The sequence below is a fragment of the Lissotriton helveticus genome, chromosome 11 (assembly GCF_964261635.1).
Source record: "Lissotriton helveticus chromosome 11, aLisHel1.1, whole genome shotgun sequence".
Lineage (NCBI taxonomy): Eukaryota > Metazoa > Chordata > Amphibia > Caudata > Salamandridae > Lissotriton > Lissotriton helveticus.
Window position 1 is genome coordinate 814,535,594 of NC_136072.1, and position 18,001 is coordinate 814,553,594.

Here is an 18,001-nt window from a genome sequence, read left to right on the forward strand (position 1 = left end):
TTCGACTATAAGAAGTATATGGCTAGGGTGCATGCGGAGGGGGATAAAGCTGGATTGTTGTTGGCGTGGCTGGCTGATCCGACACCGAGGGGGTGCCCAGTACTGGCTGTTGAAACTATAACTGGCACTGTAGTGTACACCCAGCGTGAGATCATGGCATGGTTTTTGGGCTACTATGAGGTATTGTATAAGAGTAGCTTACGAGTGGAGGGGGAAGCAATAGCTAACTACTTGGAGGAGTTCCAGCTCCCACGCCTGGAGGAGGAACAAGCTAAGCTACTGGGACGAGATGTCACGTTGGACGAGATCCGCAATGCAATTAAGCACATGGCTCAGAATAAAACTCCGGGAGTAGACGGACTGCCAGTGGAATTCTATGTACAATATATTGATCTGCTCGCCCCTCAACTTCTAGAAGTGTATAAAGAGGCTAGGGAGTTGGGTCAGCTGCCGTCCTCCATGCGCGAGGCGTTGATTATTTCCCTCTTGAAACCAGGCAGGAACGGGGAGGATGTAACATCGTTTAGGCCGTTATCTATGTTGACGACGGATTATAAAATACTGAGTGGGATACTAGCAACTAGGCTCTTGCCGCTCATGACCACTCTCGTGCACCCAGATCAGGCTGGATTTATTCCAACCAGGAACACTTCATGAATATACGCCGGATCATGAGGATAATGGGTGCTGATCACCGTGATCTAGATACACCGGCGGTGCTTTCGATAGACATAGAAAAAGCTTTTGACAGCCTAGAATGGACATACCTTCATAAAGTACTGGAACGGTTTTGTCTGGGTGCGTTGTTCGGAACTTGGGTCAAGGTTCTCTATTCTTCAGCGGTAGCGAGGGTGCGGCTGGGAAAACTGATATCTGACCAGTATCCGGTCCTGAGGGGAACACGACGGGGGTGTTCACTATCCCCGCTGTTGTTTGTTCTGGCAGTAGAGCCCCTAGCAGTGCAGGCGAGACTAGGACTGAGCTTTGATGGACTATGGCAGAATGAGATACCGCATCGTATCTCGTTGTATGCAGATGAACTACTCTTATATCTGGAAAATACGGGGGAGGCATTATGGGGGGCGATCACTATGTTGACTTGGTTTGGTGATTTTACTGGGCTTAGGGTGAACTGGAGTAAGACGAGCCTATTTCCGATGCGGTCAGGCGCGGTGGTCCCGACCCTTCCCCAGGAGATAAAACGGGAACCAAGATGCCTCACTTATCTCGGGGTCCGGATCTATCAAGACGCCGCAGACGTCATGGAGGGGAACATAGGATGTTGTATACGGGCCTTGAAGGGGAACTTGGCATTCTGGTCCACGCTCCCGTTATCAGTAATGGGGAGGATAGCCTTACTTAAAATGATGGCGTTACCGAGGCTACTTTACTACTACCGGACGCTCCCTGTTTGGATCCCGCCACTGACGTTTAGGGAACTGAGAACAATGGTAATAGGCTTTTTATGGGGAACTGGCAGGAAGCGGATCGCACTGGACAAGCTGACGCACCCAAAGCTGGAGGGGGGTCTGGCAGCCCCGGACTTCGAACTTTACTATTTGGCGGCGCAGCTACAGGTCCTCACACAGGCAATTGCAATGGAGTTCCGGGGCCCTGACCACATGAGAGGTACAGGGATGCAAAGGCACATCCTTTCGTATATAGTTCTACAACAGGCGCTTCTCCCCAGGGACTTGTCCCTAGAAGAGAGTACACTGAGGTCGTGTTGGAATCGTAGCCAGCGTAAAGTGGGAGTCCTCCATCCGTACGCCCCGGAGATCCCGTTGGGGATGCTGACAGCACTTCCTCATAGAAGCGACTGGTCTGCTCTCGAGGACTGGGAGCACTTGGGAATTCAGATGGTAGGGGACTTATACGAAGAAGGAGAGCTGCTGTCCTTTAAGGCATTACAGGAGAGATATTACCTTCCAACAGGTGATTTCCTGATCCATGCTGCGGTAGTAGCGGCGATTCTGGGCCATTGGAGGGAGGGGCAAGCAGAACCGAAGACAACAATGGCATGCCAATACGTAGTAATGGCATCAGGGACTTTTAAGGCAGTAACTTGCCTCCACTCCAGGATGCTACACGAAGGGATACAACCGCTGGCTGATTTGAAATCGAGATGAGAGGCAGGGAGAGGTAGACCGATACCGGACACGGCATGGGGACATATCTTCAGAAGGGCATGGAAGGGCACACGCAATGCGAGGCTTCAACTAATACAGTTCTTCGTGATACACCGAGCCTATATGACGCCGGGGAAGATTGGAGATACTTTCAGGCGCAGGATGCAGCATGCCCCAGGTGTTTAGAGGGAGGCGTAGAATTAGAACACATGCTCTGGGACTGCCCAAGAATAGGGAACTATTGGATAGAAGTGGGAGCGCTTTTAAATGAAGTCACGAGCAGGGATCTGACCTATGACATGGCCACATGTGTGTTGCTTTGGTTCCCTCACACACCCAAGACGAAAATAACAAGTAAATTTATAGATTTAGGCCTCATACTGGCAGAGGGAAATCACTCTACATTGGAAGTCGAAGGAAGGACCATCCTATAGGCGCTGGAGGCAGGCCCAGCGCTCCGGTCAGGAAAAGGCCTTGGAACACGCAAGAGCATGGGAAGCGCTAGTACAGGCCTTGTCAGACCTACAGACAGAGGAGGAGAGCTAGAGCACTAGGAATGCACAAATAACATTTAGAGTTTCCGATCTGTTGAATACCCTTCGCTGACAGCTACACAACACATGATGCATTCTCTTGAAGTCACGCCCGCACCATTTGGGGGAGGGAGGTGGGTTAGTCTTTGAATATGTTGGGATATAAATGAAGAGATGTTTAGTGATTGAGGGTGTTGAATTCGTAATACTGCTGTATGATGATAAACCTTCAATAAAATATGTTTAAAAAAAATCAGTGCCCCATCTATAAAACTGTCAGTAAAACTCAGAGGGAAAAGAAGCAGCTTCGAACTATAGAATGTTCAAACAGTTGGAAAAATCAGGTCTATAAACTTCTCCCTGAGACCCTTCTTCACCTAGTAGTTTTATTTGCCTAAATATCCAAGCTTGTTGCTACGTTTCAAACTTGGACCTAGACTTTGGTACTTCACTTTGGCGATTATTCTTTTAGGACTTCCTTGCCACGCTGTAACCTTTCCTCCATATCCCTACTCATTAATTACATTCTTTGCTTTTCCCTCAGGTACGTAAATAATTTTAAGGACGTTTTTGGATGTTCAAAATTTGAACGTAGTTATGTTGAAAGTTTCCCTGATGGTGTATTTTTAAAATGGGTGGTTGCCTACAAAATATTTGCTTGAGGTCTCTGGGGTTTTTAGATCATTCTTCAGGACCAGGCTTTTGTGTGTTGTGATTAAAAAAGGTTGAAAGAAAAAAAAACCTTTACGTTTTGAATTTGAGTTTAGGATGCCGTAGCAGACAAGCGCTGTTGAGAAGTTAGTAAAAATAAGACCAGGGCATTATTCATATTGTTCTGTTAATCCTTTATACAGAGATCAGACATTCATATGTGAGATATTGTCGTGTTTCTGCCAGTGGCCATGAATGATGAAAACAGATGATGAAATACTAGTATGTAAGAAATTAAAACTAGACTACTAGGCCTTTCATAACTGTCTTTATCAGTGTGGAACTGACATAGTACTGAGTTATCAGTAGCACCAAAGGTTTCCCTCCAATTAACTGATTCCTGTGGCACTGTGGATGCCCCAGGGTAGCAAGACCTAATGGCCTGTCCTCCCTCCCAGTTTTTTTAAAGTTGCCTAGTTGAGTCGCGATAGCTGCTGCAAAGGGTAGGGGATAGGTTAAAAGTAGTAGAGGAGTGGGGTCGGGGCCTTGGTCATTTAGGAGCGGGGGTCAGGTTGTTGCTGACTCCTGCAGGTTTGAGAGATGGGCAGAGAAGCTAGATAGGCAAATGTTTCTCCCACCCTCTATTTTTGGTGATATGAATTTGGGAATATTTGGTGGTGATGTTCTGCACTGTGACTTTTTAGGCTGATTACAGCATGTTTGACAATTCATTTTTTGTAGTAAAAGTTTATTGAAGATAAGGGTTGGAAGTTCTGTTGCCACAGTAGGGCATATGCCGTTGATTATGAGATGAGTATGCGGTAGTTTGAGGGGGACTGGTGATCCATTTGTAGGTATTATCCAACCTCGTGAAAGGGGGATGCGGTGCGGATCTGGGTTAGATGTTTGGGGATCCTGGGCATGTTAAGCTGGACATGGTTTGAGATGTTTGAGGTACGTTTGGGTGAGGTTGGTGTAGCAAAGAATGCTGTAAGATGAATGTAAGAAAGTGCCCTCTTTTTGCATGGTTGCCCCCACTTTTTGCTAAACTGCTGATTTACTTTGACTGAGTGTGCCCTGGGCTCCTACCAAACAGGTACCAAGATACTATGTTCTTTCCCTAAAACTGCATTGAACACAAAACCCAATTGGCACTCTCAGGCCACAGGTCAGCCCCTTTTAAATGGTACTACAGGTAACAAGGGCACTGGGGCCAGAGAAGGCCTCTAAGGGCTGCAGCTCCTATTGTGCCACCCTTCGAGGCCCTGTACCTTTACACATGCACACTGCCTTTGCAGGCTGCATGTTTTGATGCAGAAGAAAGCAAATAGTCGACATGGCACACATCTCTGTGTGCCATTCCTACAACCCACTGCCCTGGCATAGATCAGCCACCCCTCTATCTGGGTGCACTATACCAGTGGTGAGGGTACAAGTGCATGAGCCCTGTGCCCCTACAGTGTCTAAGCCAATTCTTAGATATAGTAAGTGCAGTAATGCCATTAAGAGTATATGGTGCTGGGAGGTTGACATTGCCAACTCCACAGTACCATAATGGCTTTACTGAAAACTGGGACGTTTGCTATCACCCTTCTCAGCTTATTAAACCCACACTGATGCCAGTGTGGTATTTAATTAAAAATGCACACAGAGGGCATCTTAGAGATGCCCCCTGAAAAAAGACCTAACACTAGTGTCCAGGCTGAGTGGCTGCTCACCAGCTGCCACCACCAGACATGTTTTAGAACCCTGGGTCAAGAGCCTGCTGCCCTCGGGGTCTGAAACAAATCACATCTTGGAACGAGGTGCCAAGCCTCCTCCCCCAGGGGGACGCTTCAAAGTCTTGCCGCCTTTGTGAGCTTCCCCAGGCCTTTTGCTGCTTCCAGCAACTGGCCCGCAGTGGTTCTGACCCGCATTTGGTGGGAGAATCGGTGGGAAAACCAAGTGAGGAGGGGAGGTGTGCCAACCCCACTCCTCAGGTGGGGGCGGCGAGGTGAAGCACAACTCTCAGTCCACGCCATCTTGCAGATAGGGGAACCCAGCCAACCAGAGTGATGCATATGCTCCCCTCCCACTGGAGGGTGGTATAATAGGGGGTGTACCCATTGGTCCCAACCTTTACTTACCTGTAACACCCCTAAATCTAGTGTTTAAGAAAAGAAGAAGAAGGACCGGAGAAGCTGTGCCAAAGCTAAGATGAGGAGGACGCCCACTGACTTGGCTCATCACTACCGGCCTGTCCCCACCTTGAACGTGCAGAAGCAAAATCCTGATGTGTCCTCTAGCCAGCAACCTCAAGAACCCCGAGGACCTGCCCTGCCTTCCACAGAAAAGACTCTGTGTCCCATGAGCACCGGATTTGCTCACCCGCAGACTGTGGCTCCGGCCAAATCCACGAGTCTGCACCACTCTGCACCCGATGCCACAGGCCCGAGTTCGAGTGGCCCAACACCCTGAGGAGGTCTCCCTGGTGATTCTGACCCGAGATCTGGTGATATCTGGCCTGCCTCGAATCTCCCAGCGAAGCCTGCAGCCTCTTTCTGGAGGAGGACCCCAACCGGAGCTGGTAAGAAACCCTGACGCCTAAAGACACCCCTGCACCCAAATTCACACGTCCTTGGGTGGCCCAACCAACGGTGTCCCAGCATACCCAGGCATCCCAACTTATCTCTCCAACTGGTGGTCACCTCCAGAAGATCTTTGCCCCAAGCCTGCAGTCTTTGTTAAAACCGGAGAATCCCCTTTGGAATCAACAGGGCACCCGACACCAATGCAGCATCCTGCACCCAGCTTCCCCTGTGCCGCTGCGGGTGTACCTTGGGTGCTAAAACAGATCCTCCTTTGCTCTGAGCTAAACCCCAGGAGCTTTGCTCCCACAACCCTGTGGCCTGCTCGTGAGCAGCCACCAACTGGAGGCCACCTATCCCCCATTGGATAACATTGGGCCTCAGCACCCGTCCGCCCTAGTGCCGCTGAGGGTGCTTTGAGAGTGCATCCTCAACCCTGGGGGAACCCTTGTTCTAACCCTAGAAACTCAACCCCAAAGACAGAGTACTTACCTATTAACCGATATTCTTAATTTTTCTCCATAGGAATACATTGACAGTTTTCTTTTAAAAATTGTTCAAAGTGTGGAGTTGATTTGTATGAAAACCTGAAGAACTACAACTGTGCAAAACTGATTTTACTTACCTTTTCTCTAGGAAATGTCCCAGTGTGATATCTAGGCATATCATACTGAATAGAAAAAGTAACTTAAAAAGTAATCTGAAAATGAATCTGAAAAGTAATTTCGACATTTTAACTTGCCTGTATTTCAATCAATTGCATTTGAGCTTGCATTCCATTGTAAAACACTGAAAACACTGCATAGGATTTTGCAAAGCATTTATTTCACTTATCTGTGCACGGCCTGGCTTGGTTCTAGAAATAAAATAACTTAATAACATGTTTATACAAACAAAAATGGTCTGAGTTCAGCCTTTGAGTGTGTGACATAATTTGCTGATTGAGTGTGTATAACAAATGCTTAACACTACCCTCTGACAAAGCCTTACTGGTCCTCACACTACCACAAATAGAGAGTAAGGTGCTATCTACTTTTACCCCTGCCTACCTTTGGGGTTTCACTGGACTAGTTTTGGTATAGTACGTACAGAGCCAGCTTCCTACAATGAAAGATGGAGAAAATAAATGTTGGGGTATGAGTGTGTTTTTGGGACTGGTGACACTTTAGGAAGGTTTATACATTGTAGGAGTTCCGATATTCTAATTGTATTAATGAGTCTGGGTTTCATTTATTGTATAGTTTTGACCTAAATTACTTGTCCTAAGAAATGGCCTTTTACAATATTACTTTGGTCAGTGCTCATTGGTTTATATGCAGTCTTGCTCGACTCTGACAGTTTAGGTACCGCTGGAACCAAATGCTCCTCCTTCAGGCATCATGAATTATTTAACTGCGCTGTAGAAAAGCATAACATCCGATCACAAAGACAAGGCTCCCTTTTAGTGGCCACAAATAAAGGGAGCGAAATTGACGATTTTTATGGGAGAACAGTTTGCATGTCTGTGTTTTCTACACATCGCTGAGACTTGACTATGAACCTGATTAAATGTGACTGATATCCTGTCCACCTTGTTATATTGCATCCAGGATATCCATCGTGTTTGTCATGGTGTACCCCTCCGCCACACTTCAAATCAAGTCCACAGTCTTGGCCGACCGACGCAGCTCTTTTCATACACCAGAGGGAGCAATAGCATTCCTTATAAAGATATCAAGTAATGTTATTTGATGCATTTGTAGTTGAATTGTTTAACAGATTGATGCTGTAGTGGCGCAGAGTGATGGTTTTTTTGCGACAAGTGATGGAGTGGCGTTCAGTGTTGCTGTTGTAGCGCATAGTGATGTTGTTGTGCCCCTGAGTGATGCTGTGGTGGTGCTGAGTGATGCTATGGTGATTGAATAGATAGAGTGAGTGAGATAGATAGATAGAGGGAGGGTGAATCATAGAGGGAGGGCGATAGAGGGTGAGCAATAGAGGGAGGGCGATAGAGGGAGGGCGATAGAGGGAGGGAGTGCGATAGATGGATTGAGGGGGATCGAGTGATGGAGGGCGGTAGAGTGATGTTGTGCGTTAGAGTGATGTAGGGCGATAGAGTGAGGGAGTACGATAGAGTGAGGGAGGGCGATAGAGTGTGTGAGGGCGGTAGAGTGATTTAGGGCGTTAGAGTGATGGAGGGCGGTAGAGTGATGGAGGCCGATAGAGTGAGGGAGGGCGATAGAGTGAGTGTGGGTGATAGAGTGATTGAGGGCGATAGAGTGTGTGAGTGCGATTGAGTTATTGAGGGTGCTACAGTGAGTGAGGGCAGCTGATTTTTTGAGGGTGTTAGAGTGAGGGCGGTAGAATGATGGTGTTAGAGTGAGGTTTGTAGAGTGAGTGCGTATGAGTGAGTGCGGTTGAGTGAGGGCGGTAGCGTGTTAGGATGAGGGCGGTAGAGTGGTAGAGTGAGTGCGTTCGAGTGAGTGCGTTCGAGTGAGTGCGTTCGAGTGGTAGGGTGATGGTGGTTGAGTGTCAGAGTGAAGGCGGTAGAGTGAGGGTGGTAGAGTGTTAGAGTGAGGGCCGTAGAGTGGTAGAGTGAGGGTGTCATAGTTGTAGAGTGAGGGCAGTAGAGTGTTAGAGTTAGGAAGGTAGAGTGAAGGCGTGAGGGTGGTAGAGTGATTGCGTTAGAGTTGTAGAGTGATGTAAGTAGAGTGTGCGCCTGATGTTTTTTTTTCTTTTTTTTCGAGTATTATTTCTCCCGTACATTGAGCGTTTACAAGTTAGTGTTATTTTTTTCCATATATCTGTATAAATATATATATTTTGCAAACATGCGGTGAATATTCATTCCTGTTTGTCCGCCTAGTGTAATAATAAAATACATTTAGTGTGCGTCTTTTATAAGTACAAAGTGATGTTGTGAATTGTGGCGATTTTTTGTTATTTTTTTCTTATTTAAGCATTATTTTTGTTGAGTGTTGCAAGTGTTGTGCTGAGCGATGCAAGTGTTGTGCGTAGTTTTCTGTGTTGTGTTGAGTGTTGCATGTGTTGAGATGAGTGTTGCATGTGTTGGGATGAATGCTGTTGTTGTTGCACTTAGTGATGCATGTGTTGTGTGTTTTGATGCTGTGGTGTTGTAGATTTGTGTGTTGTTGGAGCCTTTGATGTATAGTGATGCTGTATTCTTGTTGAGTGGTATTGTGTTGTTGTTTAGTTGTGTTGTGGTGTTTGTTATTGATGCTTTGCTGGTGCTGTATGAGTGTATTTTAGTGTTGCTATGTTTAGTGTGTGATGTGTATATTTGTAGATGTGATGTTGTGCAAGTGTTTTTTAGCATTATGTAATAAATGTAATGTGTATCTAATTTTTTAGTTTTTTTGTGTTTATTAATATGTATTGTGTGTTGTGTGTGTAATAGTTGTGTTGACTGCCTTTTTTGATGTTTATGTATGTATTTAAAAAAAAAATGGCGGACGCAATGCGTCCCCTTGACGCTACCGACGTTTAATAGGTCAGCGGTCTAGTTTTTTTTTGGTTTCCTCTTGCCAGTGTACCATTTTTGATTGACGTTTTTTTTCAGCCAATCGGAGCGCTACGTTTTTGACGTTGCGTTTCGATTGGCGTGCGTCAACGGTGGAATTCCCCAGAAGATCGAGAATAGCGGGTCACGGAAGGCGTGTTCTTGTTCCTGTGCTGTTGTTGCGTAGTTTGACAGGTAAGACTTTATTTCTAATTGTATTTTTTATTTAATTGAATGTACTATTGATCGTATGTATAAATTAAGTAATGAATATGAGTTTCTATAAAAATGTATATCTTTTGTTCGCGACTGTATTAGTTTTTTGGTATTTACTTAAAATAAAGTTAATTAACTGTTTTTAAAGTTGATATATAATGTCTATGTTTGTGACAACTGTAATGTAATGTATTTATTAGTTGTGTTTGTATTTGTACGTACTTGATCTGTATTTTCAGTTAGAATGGGTATGTACTTAGAGTATATTTATGTAATATTCGGATGTGCTATGTTTTAATTTAAAAACATTTTTTTGTTACAATGTATTAGAATTTGTTGTAGTATGTAATACATATCGTGATATTTTTGTATTTAGCGTATGTAATTAATTTGTTAGTGCTGTGTAAATACTTGACAATGTTTTAAAATTATAGGAGGCACAGTGTTTATATGAAGGTGTGTAAATGTATACTTTAGCGAATGTCATTTATGTTTTTATTCTTCATTAACGAAATATGCGAATAATGTTAGGCAACAAATTTCAAAACTGCAAATGTGGATGTTTCTTTGTGTTTTAATTTGCAAATGTATGTTTATCCTTTTTTTCCGTGTTGATTGTTGAGCTTTTACATTTTTAGTTTTGTGAGTGTTACCTAAAGGTGTTACTAATGTACGTATTATGCGTTAGTTATGTGATTGTTAGCTGGTGTTGTTTTCATTTACTTTGTGAGTAACAGATCTTGTGCATTTTTTGGTTATTTAGAAATATCTTTTTGGCATTTTTGTTTTGTTGTTCGGCCTTAGTTTTGTAGTTGTTTGTCTAGGTCTAAAAAGGATAGCGTACATTTTTTTATTTAAAGTAGTTGATGCGAAACTCTAATAATAGGGTGTAAAAAACTTGCTTTCTAGTACTCAAAGAAAAAGAGCATGCTAGTTTAATAATGAGGTGAATTTTCAAAACGCCGGACGTTGTCTGTAGGTGTTAATTGGAGGTGAAGATAGTTCCAGACAATGGACCCTTCAGAGTGAAGGCATCTTCTTTTAGCAAAGCATTCTTGGTAGGTTGATAAGTTGGCAGAAACCTTTTGGATGTCTCCTATTTGTGGCTAAGCAGACATTTTCAGAATGTTCTGAATCCGTGAACTGTGGGACTCCTATGTAGTGCCTTGTGGACGATGCAACGATCCACAGTCTGAGCATGTGGTCTAAAGGGTGCTACCTGTAGCTTGGTACTTTGATGATGAAAAAGTTGTGTGTGATAGTAATGTCCTAATCCACTTTAGGAACGTTCACCGCATGAGCAGGGTGACTCTGTTGGGGAGAACAAGAATTTGCAAGAGTCCCCAAAGTAAGGTTAGTTGATAAAAGACACGATTGATTACGGTCTTGACAGTATTAATGAAAGTGAAGCATAATATTAAAACGTTTATATTCAAACCTGAAAATAGTCTATTATAATCCCTACCGATGGCATGCATTTCTTGGACGGTGGTGTGAACACAGTGCGTTGTATAACTGACTTGACGTCTCACACTTTAGTGAAAGGTATTGATAAAATCAAGCAAGAAAATGTTGGCCATTGTTATATAAATTTCTTTTTATTGTTGCATCAGAAGTGTCACCACTGCAATAAACAAGCAGACGGTAGGGCGTCAACATTCTGCCCTGGCCGTCAGTCCCGCAACTTTTCCGTTTAATTACTATATATCATACCCCTTAGTAAAAGACTTTGCATTTAAAACTAGCAATAGAAAGAAAACAGAAGAAACCCACAGAATCCCCGAAACAGCAGCCCGCCAACCCCCCTCTCCCTCCTCCCCCCCCCTGGTCCCCTCCCTCCTCCGGTGTGGCACACCCATCAATCTCGCACACAAGAAAGGGCATTAAAGTACTCGTACATCACTTATGGGTCTCCTGCGTGAATACCATCCCACCCAGGGTCTCCTCGACCTCATTTTACTAGTCCGCAAAGTCTCATTCTAGTCCATGGTATTGTCTCCACTTAGCCCAGACTCTCTTGAATTTTTTGGGGCAGCCCCTTGCTCGATAAGTAACTCTCTCCGCCGCCATGTACAAATCTAATCCTCTCCTCCATTCCTCCATATCCGGCTTTTCGGGCGCTCCCCATCGTCGTGCTATATCCCTTTTCGCCACTACTAGGGCTAATACTAGAAAGATAATCAAGGGGCGGGGAAGGTCTACCTCTGTGCACATACCCAGCAGTGCCAATTTAGGGTCTCGTGGTAAGTCCACCCCCAGTACGTTCCCCAGTTCCAGGAACACACCCTCCCAGTACTCTTGAATTATTTCACAGCCCCAGATTGTATGGAAGAAATCGCCAGTTGCCGACGACATCTAAGGCAAGCTATGTCCGTTATCTTACCCATTTTAAAGAGTCTTACCCTGTCAAAGTAGGATCTGTGAAGTATTTTGAATTGTATGAGACGGAGTCGTGACTTAATCGCCACCTCACGAGGGTGCATGAGGGCGAGTTCCCAGTTCAGATCCTCCATGTCTCCCACGTCTGCCTCCCACCTGTCTCGTAGGGCCTGTAGGTCACCTAGCATATTGTTGGTCAAAGTTTTGTATGTTAGGGATACCGCCCCTCCCTGTATCTGTTCCTGTAGCAATCTACCCTCCAGTGGTGCATATTCTGGGATATCTGTAAGTATAATGTTTTGTGCTCTCCATGCGTGCTTCAGTTGAAAGTATTTGTAGTGTTGGGTGGTGTGTAGGCCAAATTCATCCCTGAGCGCCTGAAAGGTTTTTAATTCCCCCCTTGCTATCACGTCTCCCACAGTGGAGATGCCTATGTCATCCCACCTCCTAAAGTCTTTCAGCTTATTAAGCTCTCCTAGCCACTTGCAGCTCCACAGTGGTGTTTGCCGGGTGATCCTCTTGTCCCAACCCATTCTTTTTGTCGCTCTATGCCATGCCGTTAACGTAATCCTGGTGGCGGGAAGGAACTGCTGACCCACCGTCTCCCCATAGAGGTAGTGTATTATGGGCTTGCGTGACCATTTAGATCTCTCTAATGCATAGGTGGGGTGATCGGCTGCCGCATGTAGCCACTCGTTAATCGGGGTGAGGTGTTCCGCCCAGTAGTACGCCTCCAGGTTGGGAAGCGAGATTCCCCCACTATATTGGTGTCGTTGTAATGTGGAAAGGGCTACTCTTGGCTGTTTCCCCAGCCACAGGAAGGAGCGCAGGTCCGCATGTATTTTATTCAAAGTCGCAGTCGGCAGGGGATAATACTCGTTCTGGAGTGCATAAAGAAGCTTAGGCAATAGGACCATTTTATATAGTGCGGCGCGACCCAACAGGGTGAGTGGGAGCTGTCTCCACCTGTCCATCTCTGTCGTTGCTTCTACCATTATTCGGGCTATGTTCGCAGTGAAGGAGCGTTCCTTGTCTAGTGTTATAAATACGCCGAGAAATTGGAATCCGTCCTTAGTGTGGATAAGCAGCTCTGGTAGGCACTCCCTCCACTCCGTGCCTTGTGGATCGTAAAGGACTGATTTATGCCAATTGATCTTGTGTCCCGCCCTCGCCCCGAACTCGCCCAGCTCTCCGAACAGTGCTGGGATTGTCCTGTCTGGATCTGTCACGAACAATAGTACGTCATCGGCATACAGAGATATCTTTTTCCTGCGTTGCGTCCGAGACGCCCCACCTGAAGCCTCTGATATCCTGATTCTGCCTGATCCGGACCGCTAAGATTTCAATCGTAAGGGTAAACAGGAGGGGGGACAATGGGCAGCCCTGACGCGTACCCCTGCCAATTGGGAATTCACGGGACAACCGTCCATTGACCCGCACTCGCGCTCTTGGGTCGGAGTACAGGAGCCGAACCCATTGCAAGTACTTGGGCCCAAACCCAAATCGCCGGAGGGTCTCCATCAGGAAAGGCCAGTGGACTGCGTTGAATGCCTTTTCCGCATCTAGGGAGAGAAACCAGTGGGGTTCACTTCTCTCGCGGATCTCCTGTAGCCAATTGTGTGTACGACGGAGATTTAATTTGGTCGCCCTATCCGGAAGAAAGCCGGATTGGTCCATATGTACTAACTCTGTAATGACCTGCCTTAGCCGCCGAGCCAGGACAGTGGCCAGAATTTTCGTCTCCGTATTTAGGAGGGAGATTGGGCGGTATGAGGAACAGTCGTCTCTGGGTTTTCCCTCTTTGTATATTGGGACAATAGTGGCCAAGGCTAAATCTGGCGGGAGACTCCCCACTTGGTACGAGTCCGTGAATAAGGTCTTCATGTGTCTCTGCAACAAATCCGCCGTCCGTTTAAAGAATTCCGCCGGGAAACCATTGGGCCCCGGAGTCTTCCCCGGTTTCAGCGCTGTTACTGCTTCAGAGAATTCCTCTAACGTCAAATCCGCCTCAGGGCTGCATTAGCCTCTGCGGACAATGTCGGCACCTCCACATCACACAGGTAGCGTTGGGCGTCCTCTCTGTCCCCCAGGTCCCTGACCCTAAAGAAGTCCTCATAGTATGCCGCGAAGGCTTCCGCTATGGCTCCATCCGTGGTCACCCGTCTGTTCCCTTCAGACGCGATCTGATCCACCAATCGCGCCGCTCTCTCCCTCCTGCTCAACCACGCTAAGAGTTTGCCCGACTTGTCACCCACATCGTACAGCCGGTGTAATGTTGCCAGTGCCTGGGTACGCGCCTCGCCCGTGACTAGTTCCCTGTAGTGTCTCTGTGTGTCTAGCAATTGCCTGAGGCGCGCCTCACCCTTCTGTTGGTGATACTCCGCTTCTAAATTCAAGATGGATATCTCTTCGCTTGCTATCTGGCCCTGTCGAATCCGCCTAGCGTCCCCCATCCTACTCTGAATGCGGTCTCTCAGGACCGGTTTCATTGCCTCCCAGAGGGTAGCTCCGGAGTCTACTGATCCCTCGTTTTCGGCCATGTAGACCCGTATGTCCGCTCGCACACCCTTAAGTATTTCTGGTGTGTGGATGTCCCATGCCGCTAGTCGCCATTGCGTCTGCCTCTCCCTTTTCCCTCGCCCCAGTTGAACAAATAACGGGGAGTGATCGGAGATCCCTCGTGCCTTGTATTCTGCTAGATCTCCCGCCTCGATCTCCTGTCTGGACATAAAAATATAATCTAGCCTGGAGAAGACTTTGTGTGCCCCCGAGTAAAATGAATACGCTTCGTGCGTTGGATGGAGCCATCTCCATACATCAGTGAGACCGATGGTAGTCATTTGCCGGGCTAGGGCTGTTGTGGACCCCACCGTGTGGGGTGTCCCCGACCTGTCCCGTGAGGTGCACATGACATCGTTAAAGTCCCCCCCCACTACTTGGGTCGTGTCGGCCGTGTCTAGAAGAATAGTAGCAACTGCCTTTAGTGTGCGAGACTGTAGCTTGGGTGGGGCGTATACGGAGAGTATCGTGAACCTACGTCTCCTCCACATCCCCTGGACTCCCGCATACGTGCCCTGTGGGTCTAGCCAAGTACGTGTTATTGTGAACGGCGTCGCTTTTTTTATGAGGATCGCAACCCCCCTGGAGTCCGTCGTGTAACCTGCGTGTGCTAGGACAGCATATCGTCCTCGCGCAATAAATGCGCACTGATTCCCTCTAAGGTGTGTTTCCTGGAGGAGTACGATGTCAGGTGCCAATCGTTTGAGGTACTCACTAACTAAACCTCTCTTAATTTTTGACCCCAGACCGTTTACATTCCATGTTAACACCGTGACCCCTGTGTCACCCATGTGTAGGGTGTCTAATGTACTTGCCATTGTGTTGCCCCGCGTCTTCCCCGGGGGGGACCTCGAAGTAGGGATGTCACCAACTGTGGGATGGCGTGTCTCTGCTGTTCCTCAACGGATTCCCCTCCCTCCCCCACAACCCTCGTAAACCCCAACAGAAAGCAATACAAGAACCAACTCCCCCCCCCGCACCCCTCCCCACCTCCCTCCCCTTCCAGTTGCATCCCAACCTGGGCCGAAACTATCCAAGGGAGAAGGCCTGTCGCCCTCCCACACATCCCTCCCCACGCTAAACAATAACCAGTACTAAAAACTCAAAGAACTGTAGGGGGTGTGTCAACTTACGTGCTCCGTTGCGCCGAGCCGCTATCTTCCCCGATTCCCATACAGCAATGTTCACGAATGTGAGTCCTGAGTGTCCATATTCATCCCTTGGCCTGAGGAGTCTTGTTCCAAATGCTGGATTTCTGTGACCAGCGGGTGCACTGAGTCGTCCACTGCTTCCTCTCTCCCGGACATGCGGTCCTCCAAGTCCTCTACTTCATCACCTTCTGAACGGGTTCCATTCCTCAAGCAGCTGAATCTCGAGCCCGCCACGGAGTCATTACCCGGGGACGTTGATCTACTTCCTCTCTCACCCTCCTTGTCTCGTGGCCTGTATGGTGTCGCCGGTGCTTTCTTCTGCGCCCTCCCCGCCGCTGTGGTTTCGGCATCTCCCAGGGCGGCCTTTCTCGTACCGACTTGTCCAGCGCAGCTCGACCTGCCGCCTCTCTACTATTCAGAATAGGTCGCTCTTCGAGCCACTGCCACACATCCTCCGGGTGAGCAAAAAAGATGGATTTGTCTTTATAGATTACCCTGAGTTTGGCGGGGAAAAGGAGCATGTAAGTAATGTTCAAAGACCTCAGCTTTGCCTTCACCGAGTCAAACGAGCGGCGTTGCTTCGAGACCTCCTGACTGTAGTCCGGAAAGATCATTATGGTGGTATTCTCCAGACGGATCTCCCCCATTTTCCTGGCTTCCCGTAGGATCAGGTCTCTGTCCGCATAGTTCAAAAAGCGCGCTATAACTGGTCTCGGTCGCGCTCCCTCCGGAGGTTTGGCTAGAAGCGCCCTGTGTGCCCTTTCGATGATGAAGCACTGGGAGAATTGCGCTGTTGGGAAGGTAGTTTTCAGCCATGCGAGGAGGAAGGCGGACATGTTCCTTCCCTCAATCCCTTCTCTAAAGCCTACAAAGCGAAGGTTGTTGCGCCTTGACCTATTTTCTGCATCGTCCACCTTCCACATCAGTTGACGGTGGGAGGCCTGTAGTTCCGCCATGTCCTTCTTGAGTGTAGTAATCGATTCCTCATTGTCCGTCAATCTAGATTCGGTTGCCGTTACCCGTTCCGTCAGGTTTCGGAAGTCCTGCCGCAGTAGCGTCACCTCGGACCCTACCTCTCCAATTTTCGTCTCCAGGGCCGCCCGGGATGCCTGTATGTCAGTCCTGGACGCTTGAATGGCCTCCATTAACATGGCCGTGTCATTGCGCGTGTCAGGATGCAGAGAGTGTTGTGCCGCCCCAGATCGCGTTGCCGTAAAGTCGTCCATGGGGCCCCGCCTCGTGGATCTATTCGCCGGGTCACCCTTCCCCATGTTGATTCAGTCTGCAGGCCGGAGGCTCCCTATGCAGGTCTCCTGCCTCTGCGGTGTGGAGGGGCCCAGTCACGTGGCGCGAATGGCGATAAAATCTCCGGGTGCCCCTGTCTGCTGTGCCGCGCCAGCGGTCTCCCCGGCGCACCTCCCGCCTCAGTCCTGAGCTCCCCCAGGCGTCTCACTGTGTTTTGATAGCAGGGGTTCGTGTGCCTGTCGCCTAGCAGACTATGTCCCAAAGGGGGGGCCCGGGCTTCTACTCTCTTCGCAGGTCTCAGGCCCTCAGCCACGTTTTCCTCGCCAGTGCCCGTCAGTTCGGGCGTCCCCGCAGCTCGGCCGCCATGTTGGTAAAGGCGGGTGCCGAGCTTGAGCCAGTCTCTGCTCCCCGCGGGCTGCGAGGTCGGCCCCCGGCTCCTCTGCCCCAGGCTCACCTCCGCTCCGCCTCGACGGTGGCTCTCGGTCAAACCGCGGCCCGGGGAGGGCAGCAGGGGGGGGCCCCGTCCTCACACACCGCCGGCCGCCATCTTGGTGTAGGCAGCCGGTCGTCCGCGATTGCCTCGGCTCACCTCCTTTCCTCCAGCGGCGATATGTTGGTCACTCTTGGCGGCCAGGCGGGTCGCGGAGCCTCCGTCGGCTGGGCACTGTGCGGCCGGACCGGATGTGGGGCACTATAAGCGCCGCGCTCCGCCGAGCGCCGTGGTCGCCATCATGGCCGCCGGGGAGCCGCTGGGGTCGCCGCACAGTCCGGTTCTCGGTGAAAGCAGCTCCACACCACTACTCAGACACTCCTACCAAGTACCAGGATGTCTTATCTTCCATGTGGTGCCGTTTTGGGATCGTGGGGGATATGTAAGTCGGATGAAAGTGCCGCTCGACCGGAGCTCCGGCAAGGCACGTCTAATCGGCCATGCTGCTGGCCACGCCCCGAATTTTGGCCATTGTTAACTACACTTTGGGCAGTGCACCTTCGCCTGAAAATGGGCACTGCTACATTGCAAGAACTTGGAAGGACTCCAGGGCAGGTGTGATAGCAGTGACTCTTTTTAGGC